General features: G+C 43.1%; 1 long non-coding RNA gene across 1 annotated transcript; it reads left to right on the forward strand.

Annotated features, from left to right (window-relative positions):
• Positions 1-8,085: 8,085 nt before the first annotated feature.
• LOC140039659 (uncharacterized) lies at positions 8,086-9,360 on the forward strand. The gene is made up of 4 exons (XR_011842546.1): positions 8,086-8,157; positions 8,347-8,416; positions 8,915-9,007; positions 9,158-9,360. It is a non-coding gene; the product is annotated as an uncharacterized lncRNA (long non-coding RNA).
• Positions 9,361-9,612: the final 252 nt, after the last annotated feature.

Genomic DNA, 9,612 nt, shown 5'->3' on the forward strand with positions numbered 1-9,612 from the left:
TCTGTCCTCTTTCGGGAGGGCTGGGCTGGGCTGTCTCCCGCGAGTTGGATCGGAGCGGGACTGTTCTCAGTGTCGTTTCGGTGCAGCTTTCGGCTGCGCAGGTCCGGTCTCAACAGGCGCCCATGGTCGGTCAGCGAGGTCGGTAGCCCACCCGACCCGTCTTGAAACACGGACCAAGGAGTCTAACACGCCCGCGAGTCGTAGAGACTTTGAAGCCCGAAGGCGCAATGAAAGTGAAGGCCAGTCCGTCTGGCCGAGGTGGGATCCCGTCGCTCGGCGGCGGGCGCACCACTGCCCCGTCTCGATCGCTCTGTCGGCGAGGCGGAGGAGGAGCGTGTGCGTTAGGACCCGAAAGATGGTGAACTATGCCTGAGCAGGACGAAGCCAGAGGAAACTCTGGTGGAAGTCCGCAGCGATTCTGACGTGCAAATCGATCGTCAAACTTGGGTATAGGGGCGAAAGACTAATCGAACCATCTAGTAGCTGGTTCCCTCCGAAGTTTCCCTCAGGATAGCTGGCGCTCGAACGCAGTTTTATCTGGCAAAGCGAATGATTAGAGGCCTTGGGGCCGAAACGACCTCAACCTATTCTCAAACTTTAAATTGGTAAGAAGTCCGACTCGCTCGATTGGAGCCGGGCGACGAATGCGAGTGCCCAGTGGGCCACTTTTGGTAAGCAGAACTGGCGCTGCGGGATGAACCGAACGCCGGGTTACGGCGCCCGATTGGGACGCTCATCAGATCCCAGAAAAGGTGTTGGTTGATACAGACAGCAGGACGGTGGCCATGGAAGTCTGAATCCGCTAAGGAGTGTGAAACAGCTCACCTGCCGAATCAACTAGCCCTGAAAATGGATGTCGCTGAGCGTGCCGCCTATACCCGGCCGTCGGGGCAGAGGAGGTAACGCCCGCCCGGGAGGTAAGCCCCGACGAGTAGGAGGGTCGCTGCGGTGAGCGTTGAAGCGTAGGGTTGTGAGCCCGCGTGGAGCCGCAGTGGGTGCAGATCTTGGTGGTAGTAGCAAATATTCAAGTGAGAGCCTTGAGGGCCGAGTGTGGAGAAGGGTTCCATGTGAACAGCCGTTGCACATGGGTCAGTCGATCCTAAGCTATAGGGTGTTCCGTTCCGAGCGGTGGCGTAGGCCTTTCGTGGGTCGCGCCCCTTATGCGAAAGGGAATCGGGTCAATATTCCCGAACCCGAAGGCGGAAGTCGCTGCCTCGCGCAGCCAGTGCTGCAAAGCAAACGAACTCGGAGACGCTGGCGGGAGCCCCGGGAAGAGTTGTCTTTTCTTTGTAAGGGTCGGGCCCCCTGGAATCGGTTCGCCCGGAGATAGGGGCTGCCGGCCCATAAAGCACCGCGGCTCTTGCGGTGTCCGGTGCGCTTCCGCTGGCTCTTGAAAATCCGAGAGACACCGACTGATTTTCGCCTCGGCTCGTACCCATAACCGCAGCCGGTCTCCAACGTGAATAGCCTCTGGCCGATAGAACAATGTAGGTAAGGGAAGTCGGCAAATTAGATCCGTAACTTCGGGAAAAGGATTGGCTCTAAGGGCTGGGTCGGTCGGGCCGGGGAGTGAAGCGGGACCGGGCGCGTGCCGTGGACCTTCCTGGCTTGGCGGTCTTTCGGGGTCGCTTCGGCCAAACAGCCAACTTAGAACTGGTACGGACACGAGGAATCCGACTGTCTAATTAAAACAAAGCATTGCGACGTCCGCAACCATGGCATTGACGCAATGTGATTTCTGCCCAGTGCTCTGAATGTCAAAGTGAAGACGAAGCGCGGGTAAACGGCGGGGGTGCTCTTAAGTCTAGATCCTCCCATCCTATGGAGCGCAAGGAGGAGACCCTTCACGGTAACACTATACATACGGTGTGTGAGGGAAGGACCGACTTGTGAGGATCTGGGAATAACGTCCTAAGTCTACCTTCACGAGGTAGGGGTTGTAAGCCAGTTGACTTGTTTAATTGGCGACGAACAGACTAGGGTGGCTGCTAATTAGGGCACTGTCAGCGACTCTTTTACAGATCCTGCAACGTGAATGTCCCTGTACATCCAGTTGCCGATCACAAAAGATTCCAAAAGATGGCGAATATATAGAAATGAGAACCTACCGTACGTGTGTTCTTACCGTACCTCACTGGTCTAATTGGGGTTAATCTCCCGAGAGTTTAAAAACAAGTTGGTTTGTACACGTATATTTAATTATATTCCCGGACTAGGGACCCGGCTTCATCTGTTGCAGGTGCAGATGGGGGTTGCGACACACTTGCAGGTACAGGAGCGGGTATGCACGTCTCCTGTATTTGATTCTCCCGCATGCAGGACGGCCGATAGGTCAACCGTGCAGCAGGTTGCTGCATATAACGTACGACGCCACAGCATGAACTATAGAGACGCTCCGGTGTCTTTAGATGAATGCTCGTGCTATAGTCAGTCGGGAGGCGGTGGCGCCCGTTTTCTTCATAAGGAAATAAACGACCGCGTTCGGAAGGGTGCCTTTCGTCCACTAAATTGCATACTGTACGGGAGTCGAGTCTGGCGCTGGGACAGGTCGATTCCGAAGGAGAACCTAGCACAAAATCAGTGCTGACAATGTCCTTCCGGCATTGTGAGTTTAGAAGTCATAAGCATCCTGTAATAGACGGGCACAACATCCCACCGTCAAGTCTTCTTCAAATAAGAACTCCATTTGAGGATTTATCTTTACCTGAGAGCGCTCAGGATATACCTGTTGTCCGTTCTGCTGATAGTAGAAAGGAGGTAGAGAACAACCCGGTTGTGGTAGTACCTGTCCCATGTGTAACACCGGTTATACAGAAATAAGAAAATTGACCACTCACCTACACAAGCATACCGATGCGAGTGTACTATTTAAATGCGGAAATGTGGGAAGTTTTCCAAAACGGGGCACGGTGCTACCATACACTACGCAAAATGTAGTATATTGGAACAACCTACTACCGCCCAGGTGTTAGACTTTGTCTGCTCCTGTGGCAACGCATTTAAGACTAAACGGGTCTCTCCCAGCATGAAAGGCACCGACACCCTATCCTGCGTAATTTAAAGAGGGTGGAAGCTCAACAGGCGGAAGTAGAGGGGAAGAGATTGCAAAGGGCAAAGAATAGCAAAAGATCTAACAAGTCAATCTGGTCAGATGAAGAAGTTGAAAAACTAATTTATCTGAACTCTGAATTGCAGGGGTCCAGACAGATCAATAGTGACATTGCTAAACAGCTGTTATCGAAAACGAACAAGCAGGTGAGTGACAAAGGACGTGCACTAGGGCTACTTTTCGGTCCAAAGGCAAAATCAGCTGTTCCCTGTCATCCGAGTTCCAATGCCAAAAAGACCACAGCGAAAAGAGGAAATTCCAAAGGAGCCTTTCGAAGAGGCCTTAATATCTGCTACGGGGCAGATAGCAAATACAGAGTTGGGAAATCTTGTGCTAACATCATTTAGTCGAGCCATTGAGAAAAGTTCAGACGCGAGCGGTTACGATAAGATAAAAGGGAAGCTCCAACGGGTTGCTACCAATAAGAGATTAAAAGTACGAAAGAGGAGTAACCGAAAACCACGGAGGCGGTCAGCAAAGAAGGCAAGCGGCTTTCAGTACATGCAGCGGCAGTACTATAGGGACAGGAAAAAGCTGGCAATAGAAATTCTGGATCAAAAAACGGGTGGCGAGTGTCCTTTAAAAGTGGATGAAATCCATGAGGTGTATAGAGACAGATTTTCAGCTAGTTCGGCTGAAGTCGATCTCAGTCATCTGCCTCCGCCCAAGGCAAGGGTAGACAATAAAAATTTATTGTTGCCATTTACGGTGGTGGAAGTGAATACAGCCATAAAGGCCACAAAAACAGCAACGGCTGGTCCAGATAAGGTTACTCTCGAGGACCTAAAATGAAAACCGTTCAATTTTGTTGCCAAAAGGAAGTGGCGACTCCGATTCCATCAATGATTGGCGACCCTTGACTATTTCTTCTATCGTGCTCAGACTATACACACGAATTCTGGCGAGTCGACTCCAAAAGGCTTCTGGATGCAATGAAAATATCACCCTGCTAACCGACATTATTCAGGAGGCAAAGAATCGTGGACAACATCTTTCGGTAGTGTTCCTTGATTTGGCAAAGGCCTTCGACACAATTTCACATGAACATGTGTTCGAGGGTCTTAGAAGGTTTGGAGTGCACGAGCATTTCATCGGTATGGTTAAAGACATGTACACCGGTACATGTACGTCATTCAAGGTACCAGATGGAACCACGGACCCCATCGAAATGAGTAGAGGTGTGCATGATCCCATGTCACCTATCCTGTTCAACATTGCAATGGACCCTCTCCTGTGCGCCTTGGAGGCTAGTGGGCAAGGGTGGAAGCTAAATAACACCACAGCCAGCACTTCATTAGCATACGCAGATGATACTGCCTTGTGACAGTTCTGAAGGAATGCTTGCACTCCTAAAGATTGTCGAACAGTTTTGTCTTCTGACTGGTATGAACATCAATGCCAGTAAAAGTGCAGCGTTCTCGATAGAACCTTTGCATAAAACGTATGCTCTAAACATGACCCGTTCTTTTCAGGTCGACTCAGAAACACTATACCATGGGTTGAACCAGGTACCAGTAATGGATATCTTGGAGCACTATTCGATCCTTGGAATGGCCTGGAAAAATTTGAGAGCGTATCTACATTAGATACATGGTGCAAACGTTTTAACAAAGCATTTCTCAAACCCCGTCAGAAAATGGATATTCTAGTTAGCTTTGTTATACAAGGTTGCATAATCTAGGCCGGTGCCTAGATTCGTCCGATCATTTTGTTCGTAGCTGGGCGGAAGGTAAAGGATTCGCCGATCGAATTCAAAAGCTCGCTACTAAATGGAAGCTTGACATTCCACACCGAAAGAAGCTTAATCGCAAATGGAAAGAGGAAAGACAACGCAACGCCGCTCAAGGATCGCAAGGCATTGGTGTAGAAACCTGGAAGGGATCGAAAGTTTCAAATCACTGGATTTCAAAACGATCATTCCTAAAAGAAGGGGAGTACATATCAGCATTGTTACTGCGAAGCAACACCTATCCTACTAGAGAAGCCGTTTCCAGAGGTAGAGAAGGAAGAGATGTGCGATGTACGAGCCTACGTTTAAAGTTCCAACGGGAACTTTAAAACCCGATATTTTACTGGTTAAGGATGATCGCGCTCTGATTGTGGTCCCCACGGTGGTATGGGAAAAAGATCTCAAAATACAGTTGTTTGATACCACAGGTGAGGAACTCGACCGGGGCCGAACAAGTGACTGTTATACCAGTAGTGATTGGAGCTAGAGGCACAAAACAAACGCAATTGTTAAAGCTCTTAACCTAAGAAAGTCAGTTATGGAACAGATTACCTTAAAAGTCTTGTGCGATACAATCCAATTATTTGCTGCATTCATGGATTGTTAACCATGATAAGGAATGTGTACTTGTGGTTAGTCCATTTTAATTTAACATGAAGGAGGACCGCATTGACCGCATTGACCGCATTGACCGCATTGACCGCATTGACCGCATTGACCGCATTGACCGCATTGACCGCATTGACCGCATTGACCGCATTGACCGCATTGACCGCATTGACCGCATTAACCGCATTAACCGCATTAACCGCATTAACCGCATTAACCGGGTTTGTTTTTTTGTTTTTTTTTTAAATCTTTATTTATTTTAAGCTAAACCCAACCGGACCCGGCTAGGTTAGGTTAGGTTAGGTTAGGCTAGGTAAGGCTAGGCTAGGCTAGGCCCGACCCGGCTCAGCCCGCTTAAGCTCGCGCCGTCTGTAGCCTAGGCCGCGCGATATGATTTTTTTTTCTTCAATATTAGCCGGTGATAATGTTGATTTTTTTAGTTCCCATTTTTTCCGGCCTCCGTTGCCAACCTGAGCGTAGGCTAGGCTAGGCTAGGCAAGGCTGGTTTTCATTTCTTTTTCAATTAGTCCGCGCGATATATATTCGTTCGGCTAGGCCCGGCCGCGATTTTTTTTTTCGTACATAAGTTGGGGACCCCTTCATGAAACGTCACAAAATAAACATGAATAATTCATCAGTTAAATTTGTTGTTCCGTGTGCACCCAAGCGTATAGCAACAAGAAGTGATTACACAACTGCGATACGATACTTTCTACAGTAGGCCTAGGATTCTAAGTAAATTCACGTGATTGCCTTCGCGCACTCTTCTTCACACAAAATGTGTCGAGTCGAGGCTAATCGACAGCTAGGCAAGTACGGCAAGACATTAAACTAAGTAGTAATTCATTGGACATAGCCCAAAGAAAGCTTAGACCCACAAGAATAAAGAATGTGTATAATTTGTGTACTGTGTTTTTTTAATTCTGCTATTTTATTATCAAACAATATGCATGTACTCAAAGGAACTTTAAAAATGCGCGTATATGAACACATGAGATGGGAAGATTTGACCCACGAGAATAAAAATGTATACACTATAGTGTAACTATCTTTGGTCATACCTAACACACACACGTCACACACACCCACACAGCTACTACTAGAATAGACATGGGTTTAGAGACTAATAATTAGGCCTAATAGTATTAATAGAAACTATAGTTTTAACACGTAATTCTTTAGTAAAAAATTATATTGAAAACACCATAAACTAAAGGCTGATTATTTCGACAATCCACACAAAACGCCGCTATTCTTCTATGAAATCGCACGCCGCAACAACAGCGGAGATAGGCCTAGAATCGTACCGCACTTGTGTAATCACTTCTTGTTGCTATACGCTTGGGTGCACACGGAACAAGAAAATTTAATTGATGAATTATTCATGTTTATTTTGTGACGTTTCATGAGGGGGTCCCCAACTTATGTACGAAAAAAAAAATCGCGGCCCGGCCCGCCTAAGCTCGCACCGTCTGTAGCCTATGCTAGGCTAGCCTAGGCCTGGTCTCTGATCTGATCAATGATAGAGATCACCAAGAGATTTAAATTGTTCTCACGCGAGAACAATTAATTCATAGTTTGGAAAAATGTCAGTTCGTATGTGTAGTGGTAGTGTAACAATCAATCTAACAATTTCCCTTGCAATTATGATTTTGGTTTAGGCGATGCATGTAACCTTTCGTCTGAACCAAATAAAACTTGTGTGTACATGGTGATAGGTGATGATAATGGTGATTACCAATGTATTATGAAAGTAAATACCAGTATGTGTTTGTTTAAAGATTAACATACTATTCCATTGTTTGCTTTTCTGAGCGAAGATATAATTATCCTAATTGTTATATTACGTATATTCTATTTTCTAGAGCTTCCTATGCTTTTCGTCAGTAGAGGAGATCGTAGGAGCAAAACAGTTTTAACAGTTTTGCAAGCATTAATTAAAGACTAGTTAGCATGAGAAGAAATGCATTTGTAAAATGTATTGAAATGTATTATGGCAAGAAATAAATGCAAAAAACATGATATGATATTGATTGTTTTTCCTATATTGTTATTGTCATAAAATATGAAAGTACAATAATGTGTTTCTTTCTACATAGTGGTATGAACGTACTTATTTTACACATTTTATATATTTTTAAAACTGTATCTAATCTATATTTCTAAATTATAGGATTACCAATTAAATTACAATGCATTTCTATAACTTAGTTAAAATTATAGCCTAAGGATTTTAAATGATTTAAATTTGAACCGTTTTCCTTTTCTACATATTGAGCAAATAACAACCATACATTTAAAACAGACGAACTATTAATGACATATAAAATATACTAATGCTCAAGTCTCAAGGTTAAAGTGTAATTTCAATAAACTCACTCGGTTTGAAATTTGTTAGGACACTTTTTTAAATCACTCATAATAGTACGCTATCTCGAATATAATTTATACAAATCGTTTTGAAATTGCAAGAATTAAAATAACAAACAGAATAATTAAAATGTTTGATGAAAAGCTGTTATACTAACTATTTAATTGAGTCAATAAAAATAAATAAATATATAATGTAAATTTACCTTGAAAATGTTGTATTTATCACCAAATAAAAAATTCTGGAATTAAAATCGTTTTATTAACATGAACATATTATTCGCTTTGAACATTTTAACTATAACAGACCGGTCGGCAATTGGAACCGCAATTCTATCAGGTAGGCCATGTACAAATTATTTCTTGTACTTTTTTAACTACAGAATGATTAGCAGGCTACACTACAAGACAAATAACTATTCCAAAAAAATAGACTAAAGAGAAAGCGAAAGTTAATGTGAATAGGTCGGGTTTAAATAGATAATAATAATAATAGGAACTTTCGGATTTTATTTATTTTTTTTTTTAGAAAATGGCTCGTCGAGTTTGTATTGCTTTAGCATTGTTGTTCGTAATGTTTGCATTTGCGAAGAGCGACGGTTTGTAAATTCTGTATTCTTTATTTGTTATTTATCAAGCAACATTGTGCGAGAAAAATAAATATATAAAATGTCTCTTTCCACTGAATTTCCTGCAATTGTCTTACTAACTATACTTTTCCAGTATTCAGAATGTCTTCAACATTAATTGCTTTTTGTTTTTTTTTTTAATATTAATTGTTCTCACACTGCCGCGTTATCTTACATTGCATTTGTGTTGCTTTTTTGATGATATTGATTAAACTCTGAAGAATTGTACCGAAATTAGCAAGTTGTCCTAAATTCCACAACCTCTAGATTACCTTGCTGGTTCATACTTCAAGATGACCGAGCTTGTGATGATTGCTAACTAATCTAACTAAGGTAAAAAAAGACTCACGTGAGAGTCCCACGCAAGGACCATTACGTCATGTATATAAATGTTGGTAAGCCTAAAACAAAGCAAAAACAATGCGCATTAGCAAATCATCCGTTAATTATAATTATGTTTTGATTTAGAAGGAGAAACAAATCCATGTGATGTATGTAAATCCATTGCCAATTCAATTTGTAATGATAAAGGAAATGGCGATTACGAATGTCTGACTGTTGGTATGTGTATGTATGGTTTGATAGTTTATTTTTAAAATTTGATTTAGATAGTTATTTTCATTATTTATTGTTTGTTTATAAGCTCAAGTATAGTGTGATCTAGCTTTTTTAAATTCAGTCATCACAGTAGGACGAATTTTTTCTTTTCAGAGACTCGACCCGAACTTATGAATTCCATGTTTGTCAGTTGGGGAGATAGTCTTCATGACTAACTACAAGCACCAGTAATGGTGCCATTATTAAGGAAAGTCAACATAACAATGTGCTTTGAATGATAATACTTGTGTGGAATATGTTCCACCAATAAAGTTAATTAAATTGTGGCAAGAAAATAAAATGATATAAATTGTCAATCACTGTGTAATTTTTCTAATTATATATAATTAAACTAATAATATTGATAAGGAATTCAGAGTAACAGTAAAACTTCTATTTGTATCATATTCATACGCCATACAGCTAATGTAAAGTGAAAGTCTTTCGTCACAGTGCCTCGTGCATTAAAGAAGCAAATTTGCTGAGAGGAAAGTGGCTTCCACACGATGCGAGCATCAGTATGGAATTAATATTTCCACGTCGACTATGCCCACTGCTACCTTTTTACG

This window comes from Antedon mediterranea, chromosome 2 (genome assembly GCF_964355755.1).
Source record: "Antedon mediterranea chromosome 2, ecAntMedi1.1, whole genome shotgun sequence".
NCBI lineage: Eukaryota > Metazoa > Echinodermata > Crinoidea > Comatulida > Antedonidae > Antedon > Antedon mediterranea.